This window comes from Canis lupus, chromosome 7 (assembly GCF_011100685.1).
Source record: "Canis lupus familiaris isolate Mischka breed German Shepherd chromosome 7, alternate assembly UU_Cfam_GSD_1.0, whole genome shotgun sequence".
NCBI classification, from domain to species: Eukaryota; Metazoa; Chordata; class Mammalia; order Carnivora; family Canidae; genus Canis; species Canis lupus.
In genome coordinates, this window is record NC_049228.1 from 31,772,566 (window position 1) to 31,785,364 (window position 12,799).

The window sequence follows — 12,799 nt, forward strand, 5'->3', positions numbered from 1 at the left end:
CAACTAAGAACTTTCCATTTTTGAGTGCCTGCTATGACAAGTACTGTGTGCTACACAGTACAGGAATTACTTCTAATCCTGATAATAACCATTTGAGGGAGATATTAACACCATTATTTACCCATTTCACATGTGAATAAACTAAGTCTCCGAGAGCTTACCATGTCTCTCCCAAGAGACATGCACTAGTCTGTGTGAATCTAAAGCATTGAGGTCTAAGGTTTCAAGTAATTTTGGAAAAAATCCAGGCTTGTGAGTTATTATTTGAGTATATTAAAACTTTTCAACTCAATAAATATGTTAATGCGTAAACCAGGGATTTGAATGGAAGGAGCAATAATAAAACTTAGAAGTCTTATAAATAAAAGGAATGGAGTACCGGTATTTTAATTTGGAATCTTTAAAAGAAAGCTATTGGCATATTTGCCATTAAGTTTATATGGTCTTAAAAAAAAAAGTTTATATGGTCTTTAGATAATCCAGAATTACTTGAAATATTATTGAAGAACTTGTGTGTTTTCCATGTATGTTAAAAATGTGTAGCAACATGTCTTCTGGCAAGTTTCCCACGGTATGCACATGCTGGGTGTATGTTTGACAAGCATGTTTGGTAGTAGGATGTGTAAACACTGCAAATGTAGTGTTTCCTCTTATTATCAAGGGTGAAATTTAGATGAATATGGTACCGAGTATTTTCCTTTCTGAGAAATGTTAGTTTTTTAACTTGTTGGGTATGTTTGGTTAACTAAACCAAGCAAAATCAAACAAAATCTTTAAAATTGCTTCACTGCATCATTAGGAATTTTTTGTTAAATAATATATTTCAACAGTTTTTAAAGTAACTCCCCAGGTGTGTGGATTCTCAGTTGGGGATTAACACATCAGTATTTCCTTATAAAGGATTCTTGATTCCATTGTCGTCAGATTGCACAGTGACATACACTTACCAAAGGTTTCTATGCTTTACTAACACTCAAAAAAAAAAAAAGGAAAGTAATTCTAGGCATTTCTACCTAAATTGTTTTTCCCTCTTTTGTTTTCCTTTTTATATCTTCCTGGCAGGACAAATAAAGCACTTCTAGAAATTCCTGAATCCATAAAAACTGACCATTCGCATCCACCACATTTTGTAGATATGAAGAAGGAAGAGGAGGCTTCTTCCTCTGGAAATATCTTTTACTCTGTATGCCTCAATTTCTTCCTTCATTGTCGTGTGGATGGTTATGCTTATAGTATTATTTGCAGCAGTTATCACTGCCCATGCCAATATTTGGTTTTAGCTTTCTCAGGTGTTGCTGTCTTCATGGATTGATGGGACCAATAACACAGATAGGTGATTGGTAGTGTCTCTTTGTTAAGGTCAAAGATTATGGCTTCTCTCCGAAGATTCAGTAATGACTTTATTTTTCACATTTTAAGCTCTTTTAGTTTTTCACTTTATGTAGAACACTGGCATGCGCTGATGATATCTAAAGCGGGATCCCTGCTATTAGGCTATTTAAAATCTCCTTGGAGGGACAAAGCACCTAAATTCTGTATGAAAGAAGTACTTGAAATTATCAGGTGATTTGTATTTATTTTAAAGGGTTCAAAGAAGAGGTCAGGATGTCATCATGAGCCATGGCACTTAGGGAATATTTCAGAGATTACTTAGGCTGGGGCCTGAAGTTGCTATTTGTCAAAGATGGTGGTTTGTCACATTGCCCACACTTTTCAGCTTACCCTCCATTTTAGGTAACCACTGGAAACTGTTCTGACCAGTGAGACATAAGTAGAAATTCACTAAGAATTCTTATTTATTTATTTATTTATTTATTTATTTATTTATTTATTTATGATAGTCACAGAGAGAGAAAGAGAGGCAGAGACATAGGCAGAGGGAGAAGCAGGCTCCATGCACCGGGCGCCCAATGTGGGATTCGATCCCGGGTCTCCAGGATCACGCCCTAGGCCAAAGGCAGGCGCCAAACCGCTGTGCCACCCAGGGATCCCAAGAATTCATATTTAATAAGCATTGCATATGTTTTCTTATTGCTTTCCTTTTCCCTCAATTTTTCCTGGAATGTGAAAGTGATGGATGGAGCTATGGCAGCTATTTTTCCACATGAGGAATAAGTAAAAAAGACCATAAAAACTTTTTTGTCCCTAACCTTTTTTTTTTTTTTTTTTTACTTTCTGAATCAATGCCAACCTATCTCATTTTTAAGTCATTATTTACTCAGGTGTTCTTTGTATAGCTAAAGACAATTTTTAGTCAGTGCAAATATATTTAGTACTTTTGCCATATTATCAGGTAGCTAATTGTCAAGAATTTATTCATATTTCACATGTCTTTTTACTCTACTATAACTAAATGGTTGACATCACTCCCTACAATAGTCTAAAATGAGCCAAACTATTAAGTTGGGTGGAGGGGGGTGGAGGGAGGGAGGACTAAGTTATAAACAAACATGAAGAATGACATTTTTTTTTCCCTCCACCTAGTCCTGCATGTCTTTCATTTTACTTCCTAATACATCAAAGGTTTTGGAATTCAGCTCTTATTTCTCCTTACTCCACCAGGATCTAGATACTCTTTTTTAAAAATCTCCTTCCCTTCCTCAACTGTCCTCAGTTTGCATTAATCACCCTTGCACTTGGAGGAAGCTCCACCTATGTAAGTATTTCTTTTCTTTTTTTTTTTTTAAATTTATTTATTTATTCTTTCATGAGAGACAGAGAGAGAGGCAGAGACACAGGCAGAGGGAGAAGCAGGCTCCATGCAGGGAGCCTGACATGGGACTCGATCCCAGGTCTCCAGGATCACGCCCTGGGCTGAAGGTGGCACTAAATCGCTGAGCCACCTGGGCTGCCCTATGTAAGTTTTTCTCAACATATTATTACTTTTGCAAAAACTAGAGACAACCACAAATTGAGTTGGGTAAGAAGAGGGCAATATTTCTATTAATAAGGAAAGGCTTATAAGAGAAAATAAGGTGATCAAAGTTTCTAGCCTATGGTCTCTCTTCTAGCTTCAGAGTTCCTAAAGTTTTAAGAGCACTTTTGGTGGAGTAGGCAATATCATGAATGAATTTTGTGAATACCGAGATCACTGGGGGTAGGGCTTCTTGCTGTGCTAGAGTATGAGTCAGGTGCTGTATATCTAGCAGAATATGATCAGAAGAGAGTGTGTGGGATCTCTGTGAGGAACTGGCCAAAATTATTTTTTTTCTCCTAAAACTCCTTTATTATTGGGATGTTGGCTTTCTTGAATTGGTTCAATGTTCTTAATGTTTTCTTTTTGATGTACTTTGGGCAATGCTCTCACATTTATTTCCCATTCTTTCTATTGAATTTTTCTACTTATATTACCATGTTTTTATGTGTGAAGAACCATTTTCTTTTTCCAATTTGGAGGGTATTGCAGCAATTCAGGCGATAGTTAAGAGTGTCTGGGAACAGGTTGGTAGCAATGACAGTGATGAAATGAAGTCATATTCTACATGTATTTGGAATGTAGAACCAGGAGGATTCATAATGTATTGGATGTGGAATGTGAGCAAAAGAAAGTAATTAAAGATAGTCCGTCTGCCTATGGAGTCTCCATCATGTAAGACGGGATTGTATGGGCAGTGTGTGTCTACCCCTAGAGTTCCAGGTGAGCTAGCTGAGAAGGCTGTTGGTTCTACAAGCTGGTGGTTCAGGAAGGAGGTTGGAGGCTAGAGAGGAAAATGTTTCAAATCTGCCATGAGACTAGAGGGACATCACGAAGGTTGGAGAGTAGATGGACGTGAAAAGAGGTAAAAGGATCAAGCCCTAGGATCCTTCAATAATAAGAGGTTGGGGAGAGAAGGAGCCAGTTTAAGAGAATGAAGAGTGGGAAGCATTAGGAACAGGAGGAAGAGGAAGAGAGTGGCATCCTGGAAGCCAAATTAAGCATGTGTATCTGGAGGAAGGAATTAGTCACTGCATCAAATGCTGCTGAGGATGGAGTAATGTGCATTTGGATTTCAGAGGACTGAAATTACTGGTGATTTAGTAATTCGAGCAAAAGCCTCATGGAGTGGGATTAAGAAGATAAGGGCAGAGAAGAATGTGGGGACAATGGGTATTGGCCTACCTTAGGAAACTATGGAGAGTAGTGTTCCTCCCCTGTTTTCTGGTCTCAGTATCTGTGTTAGAGGCATTCTGTAGATGATTTGATCTTTGGCTCTCCTGGCTGAAAAGTGGCAGAGGTAAAAGCTAATGAGAAGCTGTGAACCCTCTTCCACAGCCTTTGACTCTCACTCAGTTCAATGTGTTATTATCTGGCTATGTTATTTGTTGGGCAACCACCCAAGTCTTTTTGTTCTTTCCTCTTGGAGTGGTGAGATGCTCCAGAGACTTCCAGTTTCTAGCCTGAGAGAATAAAGGTCTGTTTGGTAGTTTTCTGGGCCCCATGATTGGGAAGAGAGTTGGCTAGAGGTAGCGGGGGATGCAGGATGGGGAAGAGGTTCTGTCTTCAATAATGCAGTACTGCATGTTGTCCTCATGTTTTCCGTGTAGTCCTCTGGTCTAAAATTGTGCTTGTCGTCCCTCTGCCCAGAGATTTTGTTTTAATTTCTCAAGAAAATGAACCTGACATACTTGGGGAGGACATTTTCAGAATGGAGATATAACCAATGGACAGATGCCACTCACCCAGAGCTCCTTGTTTCTGGCACTCCCCACTTTTACTCTTAGCTGGACAGCTATCTGGTGCTGCCAGTTGCTTGGCCTTCTGAGTTAGTTCTCAATGTTTCCCCGGACAGCTGTAGATTCGCCATTTGCAGGTCTGCTAAATTAGGTACAACTAGTTCCATATTTTACTGCTGTCACCACCTCATCTTTCAATCCTTATGAATTTATATTTAAAAAAAAATCTCTCTACTATGGAATAGAGAGTGGAACTTTAGGGGAGAGCAGAACTGAATACACGTTTTCCCTCTGCCATCCAAGGCAAAGATGCTTCCGTCAGTGTATCTGTATCACCAAATAAAATGAAGCAATTTAAATGCTATTAGGATTTATACCGTCTATTTTTTAAAAAGATTTTATTTATTTATTCATGAGAGACACAGAGAGAGGCAGAGGGAGCAGCAGGCTCTATGCAGGGAGCCCGATGTGGGACTCGATCCCCAAACTGGGATCATGCCCTGGGCCAAAGGCAGGCGCTTAACCACTGAGCCACCCAGGCGTCCCTATACCGTCTATTATTCATTCACTTTCAGAATATTCTTTGAGGATCTTTTCCACTTGATGATTGCATTATTTGTCTCCCCTTCGCACAAGTTCTGCTGTGCACTTACATTGCCATATAATTGTATGCTAATGTCTTTCCATTTCACCAAACTGTGAGCTCCTCTAGACAGAGGAGCTTACATCTCCAGATCTGCAAAATGGTTTACCATGCATTTACAGAAGAGATAATAAATATTTTCAGAGAAAATGAATAGCAACTATATCCCCCCTCAAAAGGGGAAATTTTTAATTGAAATGTACAGTGAGTTAGAAATTATCTTCACATATGTCCTTTTCCCTGACTTTAAAGTATAATGACAAGTTGTTTGCAATTCCTTAAAGAGATCTTTTAGAATATTTTGGTTCTCAGTGGCTAGGAGATGATGACAAGCTTGGAACCATTTTTAACCAAGAGATGCTTCTGATCTTTGCTACTTAAGATGAGCTTCTACTTGAACAAAGGTCTTTGCTTTGCTTCTAAGCAATTTGCAGAGCTGACTTCGTCTTAATTTTTCCTGTGGCTTCTGAATTCCAAATTCAGAAGTTAAGATGGTTTCTCTAAGCCCTTACACTCTTTCTTACTATGTCAGTGAGAAGAGGGCATGAACTGTAAATACAGGCTGATTTGCCCATTTTTTCTGTTTAAGCTTCTGCTGACTCTGCTCCCTTCTCATATACCTTATCCAAAATTAGTGTTGATGGTTTCCCTGTGGGTGAGACATGTTTAGTCTCCCATATTACTATGGTACAAGTAAAAATCATTTTTCTTTTTGCTGGGAGTGTTTTCAACCTAGTTTGTCTAAAATCTCTCAATCAAAATACTGATTTGGAGAGATAACAGTATGATATTTTTCATATACGAATGTTAAAGCGGCCATAATAACAAACACAATCAACATTTTCTGAGTATTTGCTACAGGAATGGCAGTGCTTCTGGGTGTTTTACTTGAATAATCTCCTGCAAGAATCCTATAGGGTGGATGCTTTTATTCCATCCATTTTTGTAGATTACAAGCAAATTGAGACATCCTATGTTACACAGATAATAATAATTGGTGGGGCCAGTTTGACTTCAGAGCCCTGTGTGTTCTACTGCCTTCCATCGGTACTTGTCAAATGATATGACGTTACATGTTATCTTTGCGTTTTATGTTTTTGCACCAAAAAGTCATCTAGAATGAAGTTAATTGTTTATGAAAGGGCAATCGGGGTAAGCACATAGAATATTTAGTTTGTCTAGTCAAGTTAAAGGTACTGTTAATTTCCAGGAATTACTAACCTCCCAGCCTATTTCAGCCTGTCAACATCCAGCAAAGATTTTTTCCAAGCCTCCTTTTATGTACTTGTTTTTCTATTATATATATATGGTGAAGTACATAACAATAAATTAGGCATGATCATGTAATTGTATAGGGAAGGATCTGTTAATATTATCTCATGTCTCTGTATGTCTGTATATCATGCCTCAGATAAACTCAATCCCATTGAGACTAGGAGGCTCAGCTGATTTGATAGGCTATGCCTGTATGAGAAGTCAGCTTTCCTGACTAGTGCGTTTCTTCTGTCTGTTAAATCATGATGCCTCTCCCATTTATTCTGTGCCCTTAGAGTCTAATAGAAAAACAAAAACATTGATGAAATTAATACATGGTAGAGAATAATAGAGAGCCACAAGTTGAGATTTGAAATCTAAGGAACAAAGAGCCAGAATTAGCAACCTGGCATGGTGGGCAGCCTCTTAGATGGCCTCCAAAGATCTCTTATTCATGCTCTTGTATGTGGGCTGAGTCTAGAGACTCATAATCAATAGAATATAATGGAGATGATGGAATGTCACTTCTAAGATTAGGTTACAATGAGAAAGTGCTTATCTTTCGTGCCCTGTCTCACTCCCTCTGAAGGAAGCCAGCTGTCTTATTGTGAGCTTTGCTACGGAGAAACATATCAGGCAAGAAACTGAGGCTCAGTTTAAGCCAATAGGCAGTGAGGAGCTGAAGCCTTTACTCTGAGGAACTGAATCCTGCAAACAACCACATGAGCTTGGGAATGGATCTCCCCATAGAGGCTTCATAGAAGATCTCAGCCCCAGCCAATACCATGACTGAAGTCTTATGAGAAACCTTGAGGCAGAGGCACCCAGCTAAGCTGCACCTGGATTTCTGACCCACAGATAATACACTGATAATATGTTTTAAGCCTCTAAGCTTTAGTGTAATTTGCTATGCAGAGATGGATAACTAATACTCTCAGTAATAAACACCATGAGGTTTTCTACTTTTGGGGGTCTCTACCTTCAGTTTAGCAGGTCATGTGGGAGGGAGGGATTAAGGCAGGAAATCATAGCAATTGGAGTCAGTGTTCAGGGCTGATGGAGGGAAGAGGCCATCAAAAGCAGCCTCAGGGCTGTCCTATCCCACTGGGGAGACCCCAGCTTAAGAAAACCCAAATAAACAAGAGTGGAGTCGTCAAACACTAACAGTGTTCCATTGCTTAAAATACTGCATTCAGTGAGAGTGTATCATACTGAATTACACCAATAAAGTGAACTACTTCATCTGGCTACTCAAAATATATGAAACATTTACAATTTGGCTAATAATTAATGTTTTGGGAACTTTTGTGTGAGTTTCTTTTAACATAACCTCTTTTATGCACTTTTTTGATCAGAAGCAGAGGCTGGATTCTCATTATCATGCAGTAATTCAGACAGATATGTTATGTCACACTCTAGTCTGTGAGTGATTTAACATTGTAGTAAGTTAGAATAAGCAACATGTCCCACGTTTCTGGTGTTGAAGAAGGTAGCTATGTGTAAATAGCAAAGACTGAGTATCCAGGGAATGTAATACAGGCTTATGACTATCACCTGTTTGTGTCATTGTGTGTACAATGTCACGTGTCCAACACACCATCATTTCCCATGTTGGATCTAGAATTCTTTTTGTGTAATGTGATATCTTAAAATTAGAAGGAAATAGATTTTTTCTTCTGTTAGCATAGTTCATTTTGATACATTTTTATTATCTTAGGTTAAATTGACTTTTTATATTCTAAAATAGGCTATTTTACTCTTCATTTGGTAACAGCATGGTCTAATGAGAAGGCGTTAGATGTCAGCAAGTGTGTACCAGTGGAGTTCATGAACTAAAGGACTGGTCTTAACTTTTGATTATTGAAAACAAATGTTCAATCCCAAACCTAATTTTAATCTAACACATTCCCAGCCTGTCTCTAGTTCTAACCAATGTGTTCACAGATAATACACATTTTAAAATTAATTACACAAATTATTTCAAGGCTTCTTGAATTATCCTTCTTACTATAAAATTGCTTATTTTCTCCACATGATAAACATATGCTACAGACAAAAGTTATTATCCCACTTGATAAAATCTCAGAGAAGATTAGTGTCTTGATCAACAATACACAGCCTGTTGGTAGAAAAGCCAGAAAGAGTACCATGTTCTACTTATCACATCCTTGGCATTTTATAAAAGTTTAAACTTAAAAATAAAGATGCTATCTACTTTGGTCTGGAGTGACTATTAACACATGATCATTTATAGGTTGTTTAAAGAGAATGGTTAAAACCTCCATATGTTCTAATCCTGGAAAGTCCATGTCCTTTACAAATAAATTAATAATCTTTTATCATGCAAAAAATTTCCTCATGCTAGAATTTCCTCTCAACACTTAGTCTTGCACTCTTCTGCATAAAAACAGGTGCTTCTTGGATAAATTCCGAGTAACAAATTTATATATATTTATGGGAAAGCAATTAAAACTGCTCGGTAGACCCACAGAATGTTGAGGTGGGAAGTGTGATGAGTCCCAGTCAATGATGGCTGCTCCTGAAAGTCCTAGAGCAAAGTGTAGGAAATGAGTATGAAATATTTGCATAATCTGAAGCATAATCACATAAACACCTAGTGGACTGTTAGAGAATAAAGTAATCTGAATTCAAGATTTATCACTAAATATCCTTCCTAATTTGGGATTTGTGTTTTGAAATCTAAGTCTTATGCCTAACAGTTTAAAGGCCAAGTAAAAAGAGTTATGATGAATGGATTACAGTAGCTGTAATGTAAGCCAGACTGTCATTTAGTTGTGGTAGTTCATTGTTCAGGTGAACCCCTTAATATTAATACAGGTGGAGTTTTTCTTTTTGGTTTATGAGGGCACAAAACAGAAGGAGGAGAAGAAAGGAACTTGTTTAACCTGAAGTTAGATAATAAAGTTTATTAGAGCCAGAACAGTTGAACTCTTGTGAAAACTTGAAGAGAGAAATATAACTAACCAACCACGTGCTAGATTATTTTTTTAAGATTTTATTTATTTATTTATTTATTTATTTATTTATTTATTTATTTATTTATTTATTTATTTGAGATACACAGAAAGAGGCAGAGACACAGGCAGAGGGAAAAGCAGACTCCTCGCAGGGACTCCGGTGTGGCACTTGATCCCAGGACTAGGATCATGCCCTGAGCCACAGGCCGATGCTCAACTTCTGAGCCACCCAGGAGCCCCCACATGCTAGATTTTTTTTTAATTTTTTTTTTATTTATTTATGATAGTCACAGAGAGAGAGAGAGAGGCGCAGAGACACAGGCAGAGGGAGAAGCAGGCTCCATGCACCGGGAGCCCGATGTGGGATTCGATCCCGGGTCTCCAGGATCGCGCCCTGGGCCAAAGGCAGGCGCCAAACCGCTGCGCCACCCAGGGATCCCGCTAGATTTTTTTTTTTACTTATTCCTGCCTTTGGTCCCCAAGAAACCCAAAATCATCCTAATATTTTCTACTATTTCCTTTTCCCCTCACCCCTGTCCCCCTTAAAGACACTAAAGATTGTCAAATTAACTGACAATTGAAGTAATGCAGCACTAAAGAAAAATTTAAACCCAGTAAGTTCATTTCTATGTCCTGGGTTCTTTCTACATCAGTAAACCATCCTATAAAGATAGAATTCCTTTTTGGGGGAAAAGATGAACTATCACCTTGTTATAATCTCAAAAAAAGATGTTTTCCTCTCAAAGAAGGCTGAAATTTTGTACATGGAATCAGGGAATTTGTGAGGTGCTTTTTCTTTGAATCTTTTGCCACCTTAAAAAATGTATGTGTATTTCTATTTACAAAAATTCCTTAGCATTGCCATACCTGGAAATCCTAATTGGAGTGGTCTCTGAACATCTGGTTGTCTGCAGCCTTTTGAGGCTGAGAAATTGAGAACATCCACATCAAATAGCTCCAGTTTCAGGTCATTGTTTCTCAAGTAACAATTAACCTGTGTAGTACGTTGCCCGAATGATAAGAACACTTTACATATTATTGAGTACATGAGTGAGTGCATTGTTTTATTTCCTTGATTTTAGAATTTTATCAGTTAAAAATATACAGATTTTAAGGAAGGGAGCACTAGAAGGCACCACTAAATAGTAAGATATGAATTTTAGTCTGAGTTTTGATTTCTGAAATGTTAAAATGTGCTTTTTAAATTGAATGAATATAGCACTTCAGTAACCTTAACCTTTCCCCCATTACTTCTTTTGCCTTTATTGCCCATCTTAACGTCCTGTCATTCCATTCATTCATCTGCCTGTATCTAATCATCTCTAATTTTCAGCTACTGAAACATGACTATATTGTTCTCTCAAAATTGCAATTCCCATCAAATTGCGTTAGCATCTTTCAAGTGTAAAGCTAACTAGGAGAAAATTGTGAGGAAAAATAGTAACAGTATTTCTTTCCATGGTGATTTCCTTGTGGATGACTAAAAGTGAACTTTTATGGATTAGGAACTTTGGAGGACTTAAAGCCATACACCTATGGTTAGGACCACATTCCATTTATTAAGATATTCTTCAGGATCTGACATCGTGTGAGATAAATAGGTGAGAAACCTCAGTATATATGTAAAAAAAGCTTCATGTGTGGGAGCTTGTAGGAATAACATGTTTTAAGAGGATGGTTAAAGTCGGAGGACCATTGTAACTTTTATAAAGAATTTTGACATAAGTATGAATGATTTTATTGTGTCATTTTACCTTGTTCCAAGAATGAAATCTTACACTAAGTTGACTACTGGCATTTCCTTCATTGTTTTCCCATCAACCTTTTGCTGTATCATCAGAGGAATGTAGAAATACTGGATTATTATCTAATGAATTCCAAAGTCAGAGATCTTTGGATTTAGTGTAAGATTTTCTTTAAGGGCTAGCTCGACAATGCACAAATCCAAAGGGATAATTCCACACATGAATTTGCTGTCTTTTGAGTTTAATTCATTTTGTTACATTATAGCCATATTACCACCAGTGAAAATTTTTTATTAGTCCCTTTTAATTAATTTCTGAAATATAATCAAAGTTAGTTTGGTCATGTTTTTACTACTTTGAGTCATTAAATAGATTGTGATATGTTTACCTTATGTGGTCTAAGGAATGAGTAGATTTGTCTGAAAATCTTAATCAAATTCTTAGATTGATATTTGAGACATAATTTTTTGGAAATGGAGATAGTGGAATATTATTAGGGTGGAAGTATCATATTCTACTTACTACGATCTTTGTCAGTGAATCTGGGCTCTGTTCCCAGCTCCAAATAGAAATGCTAAATTATCTTGGTTAGATTTCTGATCCATCATATGCTTCAATTTCCCACTTGTCTTTTTAAATTCTTTCTTGGTATTTTGCCAGAGTCAACTAGAAAATGTCTCATGTACTTTAGGTTTTAAGAGAGAAGACGGTATAAAACGCCTCAATTATCAGAATAAATCTAACTAATTTGTGATGATCCACTTTGTGATTTTTCTCCCAGAAATCTTTAATCCCATAGGAGCTTCATTGGCTACTTGGCACATATCTGATCAGGGCAAATTCATGTCATTTCCAGCAAATATATATGTAGGTAATGCAGAATGCTTTTGATTAATCTGTGCCCAAACTGCATTATAAAGCATACTGACTCCAAAATCCAACATGCTCTCAGGCCAAAAGAAATGTATTTAAGAACATATTCCCAGTTTTAAAAAAATTTTTTTTTAATTTTTTATATTTCCCAGTTTTTGATTATCTAGTCCTCTTCTTATATAAATGTGGGTAGTTTGTACTTTAAGAATTGATTTTGGGGGTGCCTGGGTGGCTCAGTCAGTTGAACGTCCAACTCTTGATCTCGACTCAGGTCTTGATCTCACAGTCATGATTGGAGCCCCACATTGAGTTCCACGCTGGGCATGTAGCCTACTTAAAAAAAAGTGAGCTTTTAAGGTTGTATCTGTGTTAATCTCAATATCATAATCAATGAATTCTCCCTTGATTATAACAATTTAAAAAATTATAACAAAATGCATCTTTCGTTTTTATATGAAGTCCTTCAGTTTAGTGATTAATTTCACCTTTGTCATAAGTCTAAGAATTGGCAGATGTGAGTGCTTACCTCACAAAATCGGGTATTGCAGTAACAGGACTGATTTGCCTGTTTCTCTAGTATTAAGCAAATTTTTCAAATTCATGCATTTGGGCCTTGAAAGACAGACTCACAGTTTATCTTTGACTTTAGACTG

General features: G+C 37.3%; 1 protein-coding gene across 6 annotated transcripts in view; it reads left to right on the forward strand.

Moving 5' to 3' along the window:
• The window catches only part of FMN2 (formin 2), a 370,776-nt gene that overhangs the window by 185,969 nt on the left and 172,008 nt on the right, over nucleotides 1-12,799 (forward strand). The window lies entirely within an intron of this gene.